The sequence below is a fragment of the Gallinula chloropus genome (assembly GCF_964237585.1).
Source record: "Gallinula chloropus genome assembly, chromosome: 23".
Lineage (NCBI taxonomy): Eukaryota > Metazoa > Chordata > Aves > Gruiformes > Rallidae > Gallinula > Gallinula chloropus.
Genome location: NC_140108.1, coordinates 1,777,255 through 1,795,032, shown reverse-complemented (window position 1 = coordinate 1,795,032; position 17,778 = coordinate 1,777,255). Strand labels below are relative to the sequence as shown.

The window sequence follows — 17,778 nt, the reverse complement described above, 5'->3', positions numbered from 1 at the left end:
TGTACCGGGCAGAGCGTCCCCTCACACGCAGGCACCCGGGCCCGCGCCAGGGAGGGAGCCCTTGGGGCTGCCAGGGCCAAGGGGGCTCCTCATGGGAGCTCCTGCTGGCCGCCGCATCGCCCCGTACGTGTGCCCCTCGCCGGGCTGCCGGGAGCCGTGGAAGTTTTAAACACGAAGGAATGAATATAACCCCCGGTCCCGGGGCGCCGAAGCCGCGCACGGTGACCTGGCCGCACCGCCCTGACCAACGCGGGTCTTGTCAACAGCCCAACGGGCTTTTCCGAGCCCGTCCTTTACCCCAGCGATAGCCCCGCTTTGTTCGTGGGTTCCGCTGGCCCCCGACCCACCCACGGGGCACCACGGCCGCCAAAACGCCCTCGGGACACGGCACGGGCAAGCGGGGACGCTGCAGCCCGAAGAGTCTCGCAGAGCGTGGCCGGCTCTCCTCGGGCCGGGCCGGTCCCGGCGGGAGCCCGCAGAGGACAGAAACTCATGACAGCAGCGGCTCCCCCGCGGGGAGCATCGGTGCCCTCGGCGGTCGACTCGTTTTGCCTGCAGCACGAGTCAGTGAGGCCGCGCGGGGCGCGGGGGGAAACGGCGGTGAGGGCGTTCCATCGGTTGGGCGGGGATGGATTAGCCGGGCCTGGGAAGATGGCCTCCTCGGAGCAAGCGGAGCAGACCAGCCAGGTAAGCGGGGCCGGCGCTCTGCCCGCGCTCGGCTCGGGCAGGGGGCGGCGGGGTCGGACGGGGCGGGATGCGGCGAGGCCGCCGCCGCCTCCTCCTTCTCCGCGGGGGAGCGGGCGAGGGGAGGGCGCGGCGCCTCTGTCCGCGTGTGTGTCCGCCCGCCCGCCACCCCAGCGCCTCTTCCCGCCGCGGCCGGCGGTGCGGGGCGCGCGGTGGCCCTGGGCCGCCCCGCTCTCCTCCCCCGCTCCCCTGCAGGGACGGCCACTGGCGGGGGCGGCGGGGGGGCGGCTCGGGCCACTCCGGCACCCGCCCGCGGCGGGCCTGTCGCCGCCGAGGCCCTGGCGAGAGCGGCGGCGCCGGTGGAGGGGGCGTGGGAGCGCTGACCCCGCGAGGAGGCGGCGGCGGCTCGCTGAGGCGCTTCCCCCGCGCCCTGCCCGCCCCCGCGCAGCCCGGCGCCGCCGCCCGGGGGGTCGCTGGCTGCCGGGGGGCGCCGGGACTCCCCTGTGGCCGCTCGGCGCGTCTCGGCATCGCTTGCGACCCGTGTAGGGGTCGGGGCGGCAGGTTGGCGCCCGGGCCGACCCGGCCCTGAGCTTCGCCAGGCAGCCCGGCGCGGCTGTGCCTGGAAGAGCCGCTGAGGCCGGGCCCTGGGCTGGGGGCACGATGTCCCCCTCGGGCCTGTACACCAAACTCGGGAAAGCGCTTGAAGTGGGGGAAGTGCAGCCGGGGAGAAAAGAGGCGATGAAAGGAGAAGGGTGCCCGTTACACAAAATCTGCCTGCTGGGCAGCCGAGAGGGAGAAGGATCCTTCAGCTGGCAGTGTGAAAGGGCAAAGCAATGACAGGCCTAGTGCGAGCCCTGTAGAAAATGGGGAGGGCAACAGAGGTTCATGAGTTTGTTGCCTTGTGTGCATGCTCAGGAAATGAATGGGACCTGCAATGAATGGGAGAGCCCGAGGGAAGGTGGAAGTGTGATGTGGCTGTATGTAGTGTCCATTGCCGGTCACTCACTTGCTCACGATCCAGGGACACTTGTGTTTCTTTGCCAACTCGAGCTTCCTCAGATTGAGTGACCTCCTGGCAGCTCCCTCCTCTCACCAGTGTCTTGGACAGGCCTCTGAGTACGTGATACCAATGGGATTTTGTAAAATCCTTCGTGTGGCTACAGAGAGCCTTCCTGCAGCAAGCAGGAGAGGAAAGGTCTGGCAGTTTCAGCCACAGGGAAGGAAACAGCAAACTCTCCCCCTGAAACACACTGATGTGCAATCATTCCTACCTGTCCAGATTTGACTAAGTTGCCGTGAACCTCTCAGTCCTTCTGTTCTGCACTGAGGAGGCTGTGTTAGTAGTGAACATTGCTGACCTAAACTGAAATAGGAATGTGTTATGTAAAATTCACACGAACTGGCACTCATCTCCTTGGTTGTGAAACGCCACATTACCAAACTCATGGTAGCTTGCTGGGAAGTTTTGCATTGGCCATGTGCTTTCATTGGTAGTAGCTTGAGGGGCAAGCATTACAGTCCATGCCTTATGCTTCCAGGGAATGCTTTCAGATTGAGGAAACCTGAAACAACTTGCACCTGATCCATAAAGCCCGAAGGCAGTTGACCAGAGGTTTCTGAGAAAAAAATCTGGTTAATTGGCAAATGTGGTTACCTGAGAAACATCCAGGTTCTCTTGAGTTTGGATATAGTGTTCTCTTATTGCACCTTTTTTCACCCCCCCCCCCCCACCTGTTTAGAGTTGCATTACTTCAGAGGAAGGCTTGATGTTTGGAAATGGAGAAGTCTTGCTTAATAATGGGCCTCATGAATGTAGCCAGAGCACCCTCTGGGCTTTAAATTTAAGGGCATGTAGAAAGTCACTCTCTCACCATCTCTGTAGTGAAAAATGGGAATGGTAACTCCTATCTCACATCTAATATGGTGAGTTTTTCAGGCACTGACTGTAAAGAACATAGTGGAGATAATGTTTGTGCTGCTTTCTAAGTCAGGAGGAATCTGAGATAAGGCGGAACAGCCAGGCTGCAAAGTTGACTTTGGACCACACAGAGACTGTTTTGTGTCATCTCTCCGAGGAGAGGGGCAGTCAGAGGCCACAGTGGGTACCCATGGTCAGTTAACTGTTCCCTGCAGCGTTCCCTCACCTTGTGTGCAAAGCTGCTGGGTTCTGGGGTGGTAGCGAAGCAGCTCCTGGCCTGTCATGGCATCATTAGTGACACAGTTTGCACGAAGGGTGTTCTGCCTCACTGCAGGGAGTGAGGCAATGCTAGAGATGAGCCACAGTCCCATTTATCCCCTCTCCGTGCACAGCAGGAGCAGCCCTGCTTGTGTATTAACTCTCCTCCTTCCCCAGTTGCTTGCTTGTGAAGGGTGGTGCTGTCTGCCCGAGGCTCTTGGTGCCTGCTGGTGGCAGGGAGCCCTATCTAGCCTGTCTTATGCTGGAGAAACCTTCAGTGCCCTCAAATTCTGTTGGCTTGGATGGGATTTGAGAGAACCTGGTAAAGCGGGGTGTAATTGAGGAATATATAGCACCATAGATGAATTCTTTAGGGATCAATTTTGGAATAAAACAAAGCAGAGAAAAGATCACAGAATCCCAGGGGTTGGAAGGGACCTGGAGAGCTCCAGGGGTCCAACCCCCTGCCAAAGCAGCTCCCCAGCTCATATTGCACAGGGCGGCATCCAGACGGGGCTGGAATCTCTCCAGAGATGGAGACTCCACACCCCTGGGCAGCCTGTCCCAGGGCTCCCTCATCCTCACTGGGGAAAAGTTCTTCCCCATGGTGCTGTGGAACTCCCTGTGCTCCAACTTGCAGCCATTGCCCCTTGTCCTGTCCCCACAGACACTGAAAAGGGGCTGCCCATTTCCCCCTGCATCCCATCCTTCAGATATTGATAAACATTAACAAGGTCCCCCCTTAGTCTTCTTCTCTCCAGGCTGAACAGCCCCAGCTCACTCAGCCTTTCCTCACAGGGGAGATGCTCCAGGCCCTTCATCATCTTCATAGTCTCCATTAGTCTGGCAGAAGGGGAATGCCACTCCTCATAGGCAACCCTTGCAGTCTTGACACTCTTAGCAATACATGTAAAAAGTTGTCCCTGTTGCACTAAATGTTCAGAGAATCTAAAAAATATAGTTTCTACCACTGTTTATTTATTGCCAAGTGTCAATGTAAGTCTGTGAGTAGTAGTACTGCCTCGCTTAACATGTTTATGTTTGGGTTCTGTTGTGTTTTCTGGTGCAGATGTAGTTAGTTTAGATGCTGCAAAGGGAGTGTTAGACAGCTTTTGGCTTATTCCCAAGTTTTCTTAGTTTAATTTTCTCATTCTCATGAATTAATATATTGCCTCAAGTATTTTGGGGAGGGGGAGTGTTGCCGCTCCAATGAAATCATTAGCATAAATAGAGTTATATTCTAAAGACAATAAAAATTTCTACTGGGGATCTTAAAATACTTGGTTTTGTTTAAAAATCATGTTCTTCAGGCCTTTAGCAATGTCTTTACTGAAAATGAAACATAATAAAAGATTCCATCTCTTTATTGCTCTTCTTTATAGTAAAAGAAAGGGAGAGCAAGATGATGGTACACCCTCTGAACAGAATAACCCACTTCCAACTTTTCTTGGCTACAGGTATTTCTTTGATGCTCCATGCTTTGTCAGTTGGTGAGTCGTCTTGGCTCAGCCAGCCAGCCAGCATCTCGATCCCCCATTATTCCCTTTAACCACAAATCCCAGTAATGTGAGAGAAACAGGAATCCTCCAACATTGTCAGCAACGTTGGCTTAGATAACTACATCTAAGTTCTCCCAAGCTGCTTACTTTGGGACACAAAATGATACCTATACAATATATGCAGAAGTTCAGGATCCTGCAGCTTGGAAGTCAGAATGTAGCTGGTCTGTGTAAGGCTTGAAGCTGTTAAAGGCCATAGTTGAATGAGATTTGGTGCCAGGAGGGTAGTGCAGTCATCAAGGTAGTGTAGGCTGAGCAGATTCTTCTGTTTGTTTTATAACACTGGGAGTCACCTGAAGTAGTTAAAATGCTTTGAATTTTCCTTGAAACCTGCAGCAGAAGAGCAAAATACATTGATTATTAGAAAACTCAACACTTAATGCAAGTGGCTTGATGGAACAATTCCATGGAAATAGGAGTTAAGAGCTGGAGGTACTTCCTTGAAGTACTCAACAGGGATTTTATCTGTGCTGCTCTCTGTTTGCCTCTCCTAAGTAATTCTGACCCTGTGATAACTGAATTGGATGAGAATCTTTTCTTTGTCTTCAGAGTGCTGTGTATCAGGTCCTGGTATTTTAGAGTATTATAGAAAGATACTGTGTGAATTCTGGGGTTCGACTGAAGAAATAAAATAGAGCGTATGTGCCAAAGAAGTTTATCCTCAGCCTGAACGGGTGCAGTTAACTTGTCACTAAATCATGCAAGCTGTATTTTTGTGTTTATTTACATGTTTTTTTTTCACATTTTTGGAGGAGTGGAAGAATCTTGAGACTGTTCATTATTTTTCTTTCCTTGAGCTATGAAAAATTTGAAAGCAAATATGTGATGCTTATAAAAATGGGAAGCCAGTGACTAGGCTGTGGAGAGAAGTACCCTTTTCTTGGTATCACGGAATCCCAGGGGTTGGAAGGGACCTGGAGAGCTCCTGGGGTCCAACCCCCTGCCAAAGCAGCTCCCCAGCTCATATTGCACAGGCCGGCGTCCAGGCGGGGCTGGAATCTCTCCAGAGATGGAGACTCCACACCCCCTGGGCAGCCTGTCCCAGGGCTCCCTCACCCTCACTGGGGAAAAGTTCTTCCCCAGGTTGCTGTGGAACTTCCTATGCTCCAACTTGCAGCCATTGCCCCTTGTCCTGTCCCCACAGACACTGAAAAGGGGCTGCCCATTTCCCCCTGCATCCCATCCTTCAGATATTGATAAACATTAATCAGGTCCCCCCTTAGTCTTCTTCTCTCCAGGCTGAACAGCCCCAGCTCACTCAGCCTTTCCTCACAGGGGAGATGCTCCAGGCCCTGATTAAGAGTGGGCAGACAGACTGGGCAGTGTGGAGGCTGCTGCACACAGCAGTTGGGTCAAGTGGCTCCTTAGTGGCTGAAACTTTTGCAGCCATATAACAGAGTAACAAATACTGTGGTGGCTGCATGTGAACAGCCCATGGGCCTCTCCAGAGCATCACTGCCCAGCTGTGAGATCTGGCTGGGCTCTGGTGATGATGCTTAGGTCTGGAAGCTGAGATGCAGTATATTTGAGTTTCTGGCACCCTCTTGTGGTAAATACTTACTTTTATCTGTACTTTCATGTGTTTTGTAGGTGGAGAAAAAAAATCTTGAGGTACTTTGAGGGTGTGGCATGTTGGGTAGAAGTGATGAATACAGTCAGAGGGCAAAAAGCAACCCAAGGCTTTATGCTGTCACTTGAAAGTTTTATCTTTCCCTGCACTCAATGAATATGATCTCTTTTCTTCTGACTGAGCTCAAAATTTGTCATTACTAATAAAAATGTGGGGGTTTTACCTTTGAGGTAATTGTTATGAGCCATCTCCACCAAGATATACACCACAGTGAAGGCAGTGTTGTTTAGACCATTGTAACATTGTGCAAATCTCATTGGAAAGTAGATGGTTGACCAAGAGAAGTTTATTTTATGGTAAAACTCAGATATCTCTACCTTGGGAGAGCTGAGACCTGTTAATTACACGGAGATCAAACTGCTTTTGTTTTGGCAGTGAAGAAAAGACTGCAGAGTAATTCTGTAAAACACAGAACCACAGAATCACAAGGTTGGAAAAGACCTCTGAAGAGCATCAAATCCAACCATTCCTGGTCTAAGCTAAACCATATCCCTGAGCATCTCACATACCCTTTTTTTAAACACATCCAGGGGGGTGACTCAGTCCCTCCCTGGGCAGCCTGTGCCACCCACAGCCCCACAACTCTGCCAGGGAAGAACTTTCCCCTCCCAGCTGCTCTGACCCTGCCCTGGGGCAGCTTGAGCCCATTGCCCCTTGTCCCATCTCCTGTCCCCTGGCTGAAGAGACCATCGCCCACCTCTCTGCACCCTCCTGGCAGGGCAGGGGAGGTGGGGAGAAGGTCTCCCCTCAGCCTCCTCTTCTCCAGGCTGAACACCCCCAGCTCCCTCACCTGCTCCTCAGAGGATTTGCCCTCCAGCCCCTTCCCCAGCCTGGTTGCCCTTCTCTGGACTTGCTCCAGGACCTCAATGTCCTTCTGATGGTGAAGAGCCCAGAACTGGACTCGAGGTGCAGCCTCCCCAGTACCCAGTACAGGGGCACAATCCCCTCCCCAGACCTACTGGCCACACCGTGTCTGATACAAGCCAGGATGCCATTGGCCTTCTTCCTTTTAATATTGCAGAATTGTTTGAGTATGTCAAGTACTTGTGAGGTACCTTTGAGACAGGCAACCTCATTTCATATATGATGAAAATACCCTGTATTATGCCATGTGGTGTGACAAGTGTTGCTGCCAGGAGTTTAGCAGGGGGAGTCCTGCTTTCCTGCTGTGTTTGTTCACCACACCATGTATTTCAGAATTTGAGTTAGGGGGGGCATTTCTTTCATGGCATCTCTCAGGAGTCTATCTGGCTCTTAAGCACTTACTCCCTAAAGCAAATACTCCAGATTTGGAGAGTTCTGTTGTTTTAAATGGGGTCTGATGGAGATATATATATATATGTATATATATATATATTTTTTTTTTCCTGTGGTTCTGACGTTTATGTCTTCTGCCCATCACAGAAACAAACGTTATCTGCCTAAATCCTGCTCATAGGAAGAGTGCTCTTAACAGAGAAGTATTCCTAGTTGTGTCCATCAGGTGGCAATCTAACCTCGCTCTTCTTTTGCTTTGCAGGCTGGCTCCTGCCCTGCCACCGACAATGCAGCATCTCGGGAGCCACTGGTAAGTTCTTAAGAAACTGCACACAATTCCTTGCTGATAATAGAATATACACGAGCTGTTCTCTTTGCTGCATCATTGTGTATCTATTGGTTTATCTTATGTTTCCATGCTGTTGGTGTCTAAACTCTGACCCATCTCCATGACCTCCTGGGGTTAGGCACCTGTCACTTAGGCCACTGCATTCTCCATGAGCACGGGCTGCCTGTCCTAAGTGTGTGCAACATATGCTCTTGACCAGTGCTTATTTACTTGAAGAGTCTGAAGAAAGACCTGTGCAGCATAATTTAAGATTAATTTTTAGATTCTTAGTACCATTGTCTAATAAAAGAACTCTCTGCTGCTCAGAGACCTCATTCAAGCCATCTTTGTTTTCAGATGCACTCAGAGTGAGCTTAGCAGTGTCTGGCACCTGGCAGTGCATGTGACCCAATCTTTTCACTTGAGAACCGTTTTGGAAAGAGCTCTGGGAGAAGAGAGAACTCTGTTCTGTTTCATTTTTATGGTGACACAGAGCAGGAAGCGAGCCACTGCTCTCTGAAGCTGCCTCTTCTTGCAACCTCCTTTTTCTTTTTGCCTTCCTCTTCAGCCACCTGTAAATCAGTCCAAACTTTGCCAGAATTGTTAGTCCATCTTTTTACCTTAAACATATAAATCTCTAATTGAGTTTTCTTCTCTGACTTTCATTTGGTGACCACAGTGAATATAAGCTGCTTGCAGTAAGAAGACTCAAGTTCTTTCCATGATGGTGTGGCACTGGGCACACTGAAGTATTTTTACTTAGTAACTTTTGTCTGGAGAACCCAGGAGGTGGCTTTGAAAGGCAGGAGATGGTGAACTGAGATGGGTCAGTGAAGTGCATCTAATGATTCTGTGAAGATCTGCAGTGAAAATCTAGTCTAGTAACACTGTACCATCCCTTAATTGCATAGACACGCGTACGTGAGGTTACCTGGAGTTGTTATTGACACTGTGTGCTTTGTGATGGATTTGGTTTGTTTTCTGGGGGGTTGTTTCTCCCCCCACCGCCCTCTCCTCCGTTGGGAAGGTTATAGCAGGCAACAGATCATTGCAGCCTGGGCTGGTTGACAGTTTGTTCTTTTTCTCAAGGCAAATTCTACCATTACCTTTGGTTTAATTAATTTTACTGTATGTCCAACTGAAGAAGCTCACAGCAGTTGTGTATCTTTCTGTACAGAGCTCACAGCAGTTATGTATCTTTCTGTATAGATGTATATTGCTACCACAGAAAAGACTTAAAATTTTAATGAACTAAACTTCCTAAATGTGAACTCCACTTGCAGTGGTGAGTCTTGCATGGCAGCTGATTGGAGTCCTTTGAAAGGTGGAGCTTTTCTCCTTATTTTTTCATTAATTGGGTTTTTTTTTTAATATCAGATCCACAGTCTTTGTCACGTTTGCTTGGGAGTCGTTATTGCTTCCAGCTGAGTGTCTGCAGAAGCCTTATGAAACGAGCGGTTCAGTTCTGTGAGCCAGATGACCCAACTCCCACCACACTACTGAGGCTGCTCTGTAGCCAGGATCAGGCATGCTGCCTCCCAGTGCAGGCAGTAGGTCTGGGTCCATAAAGCAGGCTTGTAGGCACATGGTGCCGTGTCATCAAAGTGTTTATGGAAACACCAGAACAAACTACGGCATGAATCCAGCAAAGGGCTCTGCCTGAGGAAGCCATGTGTGCAGGCAGATCAGTGCTTACTGCAGATCTGGTCTGAAGCAGTTGAAGACTGAAGAGAATCCAGAAGGAGACAAGAGTCTCATGGCCAAATTCTGCTCTGTACCCCCTCACCTTTTTTGACTTAATTTGTGACTGACAGTACCCAGTGCTTCACTGGACTGAGCCCTGTTTGGAATGTATTGTTGTTATGAGAAAGCCATAGAATTAAATATTTTGCCTTGTGTCAGCAGGTAGCATTACAGAGTTGGACTGGTTTGGTATTTGTGATTTTGACAGGCACCATATCCTGCAAGGTGCTGAGTACCTTCTGCTCTGTGCTCAGTGGCACTGTCTTCTATGTCCTCCGTACCCCCACCACCTGCTGCTTTCAACAGGAATCCAGGAGAGGCCTGGAGGTTGGTGGCCCTGCATGTGGCAGGGGGGTTGGAACTCTATGATCCTTGGGGTCCCTTCCAACTCAGAACATTCTATGATTTCTAGTTGCTTGCAGGAGAACTTCTGCATTCTGCCAGGTCACATAGCATATGCAATCTGATTCATCAAACTGTGTCCTGCAGTTTGGGTCTTCAGAGCATAGACCTTCTAAGGTTTATGGCCTTACTGAGGCCTGCAGAATGAAGCCTGACAAACTCATGTCACACTTAGAACCGCTCTTCCTTCAACCCACTTTTGATGTTTTGAACTACCAAACTGGAGATAAGGGACTCCACATCCATACCATTAATCCCTTGAGTTACCTGGTATCCTTACCATAAACGGTCCCAACTGAAAAATCCTCCCTAATAAGAGGTCATTGTGTTAGAGCCCTGACAGCAGAGAATGAGGTGGAGGGGGATGGGAAGAGCTGTAATTTCTGCAGCAGAGAGCGGACACTCATTTCCCTGCCTGTCGGTCTTGGCCCATTAAAATTTGCCGTGTGGCTCCGTAGTGGGAAGTGTAACCTTGTGTTACAGAGTGTCAGCATCTCGCTCTGCTGCTGTTTACAGCCACGTTTGTCATCGTCACTGCGGGATCAGCTTCTCCTTGAGTCCAGCTTATCAGTGAACGCTGCTGCATCCCTTTCTGCTTGTGTGTGCAGCCACCTCTGATAATCCTCTGAACACGTGTGAAATGGGAATAGGTTTGTCTTTTTGCAGCCACTTCAAGCAAAGTCCTGGGATGTGCAAAAGATGCAGCTGTGAGGTTAAAGCAGTAGAAAATCCCCTTTTCTTCTCAAGTATTTCTTTCTTTGGTGTAATTTCTGTCTTTAGTATAATTGCCTTGTCTTTTTTGCTTCTCTTTTTAGCTTGTTTTGTCTCTCCCTACCAGCATCTTGTAGCTTTTTAACCATACTGTGTTGGTTTTTAGGTATTTTCAAGAGCTTGGGTATGTTTGCTGCTGGCCTTTGCTTTCTGCCAAATCTGCTACAGTCTAAATTCCAACTATAAAGAATGCACATATGAATATGAACCTGGGTTGTAGGAAAAACCTAGGGAAGCAGAGCCTATAAGTGAGGTCTTTCCACATGCTTCTTGTTTGGGTTTTTTCTCTGCTACAAAACACCCTCATTCCCTTGCTGGTGCTTGGTATCTGGAAGAAGTAGTGGTTGTAAATACAAAAGTACTGGTTGTAAATGTAAACCACTTTGTTTCTCATGGAGTCACAAAATCCCTGGATCACGGTATGAGGAGCCAGGGTATTTTCTTTTGCAGGTTTATCTTCTTTTATTTTTAGCATGTGCTGGTTCTGTTTCTTGCTGCAGATGATAGCACTGAAATATGGACATTTTATTCCCTTTTTTACAGGCTGCTGAAAAGTGCAAGGTAAAAAGAATTACTGCTGCCTCTATAGAAATTAGGGTGGAGTTTGTTGAGATGTGCTGGAGCTTTCATGGTGTTTCCCCACCTTTTGTTAAACTGATTTTTCAAAGTTTTTAGGGTTGTGATAACAGCCAGAATAGTTCTAACATCCCTTTTTGTGCAAACATCATTGTGTACAGTGGAGATGCTAATTATTGCATTCAGGGATTGTGTTGCCCCCGTTTTCTAGAAGAGCAAGTTGAGATACACAGGTTAACGGTTTAGCCAGGTTCATCCAGGAAGTTGGATGAGGTAGATCATAGAATCCCAGACTGGTCTGGGTTGGAAGGGCCTCCAAGGGTCACACGGCTCCAACCCCCTGCCACGGGCAGGGCCACCAACCTCCAGGCCTGGAGCTACACAAGGTTGCCCAGGGCCCCATCCGACCTGGCCTTGAACACCCCCAGGGATGGGGCACCCACCCCCTCTCTGGGCAGCCTGTTCCAGCCCCTCACCACTCTCTGTAAAAAACTTCCCCCCAGTATCTCATCTCACCCTTCCCTCCTCCAGCTTAACTCCATCCCCCTTGTCCTGCCAGTCTCTGCCCTTTAACAAGCTGATTCCCATCCTGTTTCTCTGCTCCCTTCAGGGACTGGAAGGCTGCAATGAGGTCCCCCCACAGCCTTCTCTTCTCCAGGCTGACCCAGCCCAGCTCCCTCAGCCTCTCTCTGTAGGGGAGCTGCTCCAGCCCTCTGATCATCTATGTGGCTCCTCTGACCCCTCTCCACCAGTCCCACCTCTTTCTTGTCCTGGGGCCCCAGCTCTGGACACAGGACTCCAGCTGGGGCCTCCCCAGGGCAGAGCAGAGAGGGACAATCCCCTCCCTGTCCCTGCTGCCACCCCTCTGCTGCTGGAGCCCAGGATCCCATCGCCCTTCCCAGCTGCCAGAGCCACTGCTGGCAGACAGTGTGAGATGTGGGACTTAGTGTGCTGGCCTGGTGAAGGAGGTAATTTCTGTTTCAGGGGCTTCATTCTGCCCTATCAAACCCAATGGAAAACAAGATAGAGGGGAATTTTCTTTAAGATTCCTCTTTGCTTGAAATTGTTGTTTGAAACGAAGACAAGAGCAGTGATTTCACTGAAAAACACTTATTTTTTTCAAAAGGACTTTTGTTTCCAGAAATGATGTGAGGGACTGGAGTGTATGGAAGGGATGCTCCCCATCACAATTTTACTTTCCATTTTCCCATCCTTTGTTGTTCTAAACAAGTTTACTGTACAAATTATCTGTCTGCCACAGTGGGTTTGTTCGGAGTGGTGGCCTAACACTGAATGATTCTCCCAAAGTAAATCTAGCAGGTCACAGGAGGGGATCCTCCCCCTCTGCTCTGCCCTGGTCAGGCCCCACCTGGAGTGTTGTGTCCAGTTCTGGGCTCCCTGGGATAAAAAAGACAGGGATCTCCTGGAGAGAGTCCAGAGGGGCTATGGGGATGATGAAGGGCCTGGAGCATCTCCCCTGTGAGGAAAGGCTGAGTGAGCTGGGGCTGTTCAGCCTGGAGAGAAGACTAAGGGGGGACCTGATTAATGTTTATCAATATCTGAAGGATGGGATGCAGGGGGAAATGGGCAGCCCCTTTTCAGTGTCTGTGGGGACAGGACAAGGGGCAATGGCTGCAAGTTGGAGCACAGGGAGTTCCACAGCAACGTGGGGAAGAACTTTTCCCCAGTGAGGGTGAGGGAGCCCTGGGACAGGCTGCCCAGGGGGTGTGGAGTCTCCATCTCTGGAGAGATTCCAGCCCCGTCTGGACGCCGCCCTGTGCAATATGAGCTGGGGAGCTGCTTTGGCAGGGGGTTGGACCCCATGAGCTCTCCAGGTCCCTTCCAACTCCTGGGATTCTGTGTGCTTGTTGTTAATCCCAAATTTACTCGCTTAATCTGTTGATTCCTTTTACTCTGTTGATTCAGACAGATACATTAATATGTGCAAAACATGCAGATGCAAATTTACTTAGTTGAGCTCAGTTAAAGGAACACTGTCATTTCAAGTTAAATTGCCTGTCTGAGGTCAGTGGGAAAGATTTCTTGGAATTCCTTTCAATCCCAATTTTAAAATAGGATGGACTAGAATAGCTGGGAGTATAACTTCTGTTGTAGCTTAATATGTTAATGTGTGAAAGCTGGAAACTTGGAGGAGTTAGAGGCCAAAGCAGGTTAAGACTGTATTGGAATGTATAAAATGTAATAATGGCTTTGTGGGTCCCTAAGAGTTTGCAGGAGAGAGGACACTTCAGAGCCGGTGGGTGAGGCTGGGGAACAGGAAGACAGGTAGGGGTGTTTTCTGGTGTGGTGAGTTAGCAGCTTGTCAACTCTTCTGGGTGCTTCTGCAGAAGAGAGCTCTGAAAGCAGTTCCTGCTTGTTTCTCAGACAAAGCAACACAACAGGTTAGAAAACGTCTAAGATGGTTTTAAAATAGTTGTAATACTCTTAAGTTATTCTTTAAAAAACATGTAAGGAACTTGAAGTGCTAGGAGTTAGGTTAGAATCTTTGGGAACATTAGGTATGATTTTTAGCTTCCAGAGATCCCAGGTCTCTCACTGAAGCTGAAATGGAATTTATGGTGCTGTGGGACATTGGAAAAAAACCCCACTGAACCCAGTTCATAAATACTTCCCACTACTTGGTATTTTTGCCTTGAAAACCAAATGATTTTAACGTTTCTGCTCACGTTTGGAAGATCTAAACATGCTAAGGCTTCTTACAGACTGCAGCCAGCCTTGCTATGAGCTGCTGGTTTGTACCCGTTGGCAGCCTGGCTCCCCACCTCCTCAGAAGGGTCAGGAGCACTTTGGGGTGTGCATCCCATGGTCTGTGGGGATAGGACAAGGGGCAATGGCTGCAAGTTGGAGCACAGGAAGTTCCACAGCAACCTGGGGAAGAACTTTTCCCCAGTGAGGGTGAGGGAGCCCTGGGACAGGCTGCCCAGGGGGTGTGGAGTCTCCATCTCTGGAGAGATTCCAGCCCCGTCTGGACGCCGCCCTGTGCAATATGAGCTGGGGAGCTGCTTTGGCAGGGGGTTGGACCCCATGAGCTCTCCAGGTCCCTTCCAACCCCTGGGATTCTGTGATGGGTTTGTGGGATCAAGGGGAGATGATCATTTCAGCTCCATGTGTGTGGAAGACATGCTATGTGCAGAACAACTTGTAGAGGGCAGCAATTGCTCACGGTTCTTTCTGCCTAGGGAGAGGAGGGACCAGCTTAAGAACTTCACAGGAGTGTCTGCCTTTTTAGCTTCTTGAAATAACTTTATGCAGGAGACTGGTACTTTGGAGTGCTTCTCGACTCCACATTATTAAATTCCTTACCTGGAAAGTGTTGCTAAAGAGTCTAACCTCTAATACCACTGAGCAGTTGGACTCCTTTTACCCATCCCCAGATGCTGCCTGTGTAGTTGTTACTGCAATCGAAGAGTCTAGTGACAGCTAGTGACTCCTACAAGACTGTAACTGCCTACATGTGGTAACTTTCTTCTCTTGGCTTCCTTCTGCTTTTACCTGGGAGATCATGCTGTAAGAAGGAATTTGCAATGTCTCTGTCATCTTTGTTGTGCCTCAGAGCAAAGGATCCATTGCATCTTCATCACGTTAGGAAGTAAGGTAGCTGGGGCAGAAAAGGCTTATTCAAAGACTTGAAATATCTTTCCCCAACTTTGATGTATAGGAATACACCCATCAGATACTTCTGCTGCCAGCACCCCTTCAGAACCAAGATTTGCCAAACTAGGAAGTTGAGAGATCACAGAATCACAAGGTTGGAAAAGACCTTTAAGATCATCGAGTCCAACCATTCCCGTCCTAAGCTAAACCAGATCCCTGAACACCTCAACTACTCTTTTTTTAAACACATCCAGGGAAGGTGACTCAACCCCTCCCTGGGCAGCCTGTTCCAGGCCCCAATAACTCTTTCAGTGAAGAATTTTTTATGTAACATCTGCTCTGACCCTGCCCTGGCACAGCTTGAGGCCATTTCACCTTGTCCTGTCACCTGTTGCTTGGGTGAAAAAGTTGTAGAGTTGGGATAGTTCTTGGGTTTGGAGTGCCTGACTGATTGACTGGAGAAGGGACTTCCCCTTTTCATGGTTCTTCTATTTCTCTCTCTGTCACTTACATTGCAAATCTTTCCAGATATCTTAATGGTTTGTCTGGTTGATTGGTTTGGTTTTGTGTGCGTGTTTGCAGAGCTGCTCTTCGTATCAGTTGTACAAATGTCCTCTTCCCAGTTGTGATCCTGTAACACACCACTGCTTCTTTGACAGTTGCCTTTCTGGAGAAGTAATGATGAAAATATGCATAGTTTTTTTTAGTAAAAGGATTTTAGAGCTGGAGAGAAGCGAGATACCTGCATATCATCAGCCCCACTTTTTTTTACATTATCTGGTTTTGGTCAGAACAGGATTTTCCTCTGCTGTCAACTTCCTAGCATTTTGTCAAGCACCTGAATGGTCTGAATGATTGTATTCCTTGGGATAGGATTCTGCAGCTGAGTACATGTTGCTGGAATGGAGTTTCCCTGCTGTACAGTGAGAATTTCTTGTGTCTTCCTTCCAGCTTGCTTCTCCTCTGTTTGTTTTGTGTGCCACCCTAAGTGATTCCTTTCCTCCTTAAGCATCTGCACCCTTCAGATGTTTGCAGACAGTTATCACATCATTTCTCCTTTCCCCCACCCCCATCCTGGTCTCTTAGCCAAGCTCTACATATTTAGCTCATTTAATCTTTCCTCATAAGTCAAGTCTGTAATTGACAGCTCTGACACGAAGAGTCGCATTGGTTACACATGCTGCCAACAGGATATAAATACTTTCTGTGCAGTGATTGAGAATTACAGTCAAGACTGAGACGAGCCTGCACACCACCCCCCTATTTTTGACAACCTCTTTCTCAACATCAGGTTGCTGCATTCCCATAAAGACAGACTTAGTTGTCTCTCTAATGGTCAGCTCCCACGCACCCAGGATGCTTCAGAGTGGTGGTATCGAGTCACTTGGGAAATCCACTACTAAAGCCCCATGAGATCAGACTGATCCTAAATTCTTACAAAGGGGGTGTTCACTGTACTACTTCTGCCAGGGATGCAGGTGCCTCAGGCTGCTGATGGTCATTCCCTCTGGGATGGCAGCGCTGAGCTCCATGCAGCTGTGTGTTACCTGCAGTGAATGGCTCTTGCTGTGCACAGGCAGAGTGACAGAGCTGCTCTGAGCAGTGCCCCTTGCGCGGGTGTTTATGCTCCGCCGTCAGGAGGCTGCCAGCACTGGGGCTGGCAGGGATCTGTCGTGCAGATACTGTTGGCACTGATGTTCTTGGCTCTCTCTGCCAAAAGGAAGCTCAGGATGCTATTGATCCGATTGGCGTAGCTGTGAACAAGTTCAGGGTTCTTGCTTATACACGTAGGATCTGGGAAGAGGCTTGTAGCCTTACCCAGAAAGGTATTGCATTGGAGCAAGAGGGAACCTCTGCGTGTCCATGCGTTGGTACATACAGATCTGTTTCCAGCTAAACATATTTGGAGGTTGCTTTAGATTACTTGTCTCCTCATGTTTGTTGCATCCTCTTGATATAGCTGGGTGCAGCTAACAGAAGTTGAGGAACTGGTAAATGAATTGTCTGGCTTCTAATGTTGTATTCTGTGAAGCTTCATATGATACAGCTTCCCCAGCGGGGCTAGTTCACAAACATTACATGTATTATTGCAAAGCATGCAACATAAAGAGAGCATTTATGAAAGGGAATATCAGAGGAAACATTATAGCAGGGACCTTTATAGCCTTTCCATTATTATGGCTTAAATCTTGACGTGGTCTTTATTTGCAGTGACACTGGGACCAGTAAAGAAGTGTTTTTTCTCTTCCCCTCCCTCCCCTTTCTCCCATCTCCTTTTCATTCTTTTCTTCCACATCCTGTTCTGAAGCTGTGGTGCAGAGATACAAATCATTAACCATGCAAGTAGTCAGAGCGCCAGGTTTCAGTTTGTGTGGAATCAGCCCCTTTTGACTCAGAAGTTGGAAACCAGATGACTCACTGTGATGCATGTTTGTTGTTTTTAATAACTGTCATTTTGCAAAATATGGTCAAAGCTTCAAACCATGACTTCTGGAGTAGGGGTGGTGTGTGTTTAGTTTTAATTTGGGAGGCTGGAAGCTGGAATGTGTTTGTAGCTGCAGTCTTCCTTTAAAATCTGACATAAAATAAATTGAAGCATTGACAATGTGAAAGACTTTAGAGTGATTTTTTTCCCTCTTACCTGAAAAAATACTTATTTTCTGATCAATTACTTGAAAAGACTCCAGGTGCCAAACATCTGTTGAATTGCAGGCTCCTGGTTTATGTTTATGTTTTTTCAATATATACCCAAAGGGACAGGTTTCTTTAAAAAAAAAGCAGGCAGATGTTTTTCATTTGTGGAGTTTTAAAGAATAAATGCCATTCCTGCTTTATCATTCCGATTTCTAGAGAAGTTGTCATCTATCTCCTTTCTTTCAAATGTAGTGTTCTAGTGGCAGAATTCCCTAACAATAAAATAACTTAGCAGCATGGAAGATTTGAAAATGTGCACACATTTAATTTTCTAGAGATTTATTACTGCTTGTACAACAGTTTGTAAACTACAAGCTCGGTTTTAAGTGCTATATGAGGGTTT

The 17,778-nt window shown here is 48.5% G+C and overlaps 1 long non-coding RNA gene across 1 annotated transcript in view; it reads left to right on the top strand.

Annotated features, from left to right (window-relative positions):
• The first annotated feature begins 645 nt into the window (after positions 1-645).
• Positions 646-17,778, top strand: part of LOC311200319 — a 37,038-nt gene continuing 19,905 nt past the window's right edge. The window contains exons 1-2 of the long non-coding RNA XR_014617815.1: positions 646-687; positions 7,569-7,616. This is a non-coding gene — a long non-coding RNA (uncharacterized lncRNA). The remainder of the gene's footprint in view (positions 688-7,568; positions 7,617-17,778) is intronic.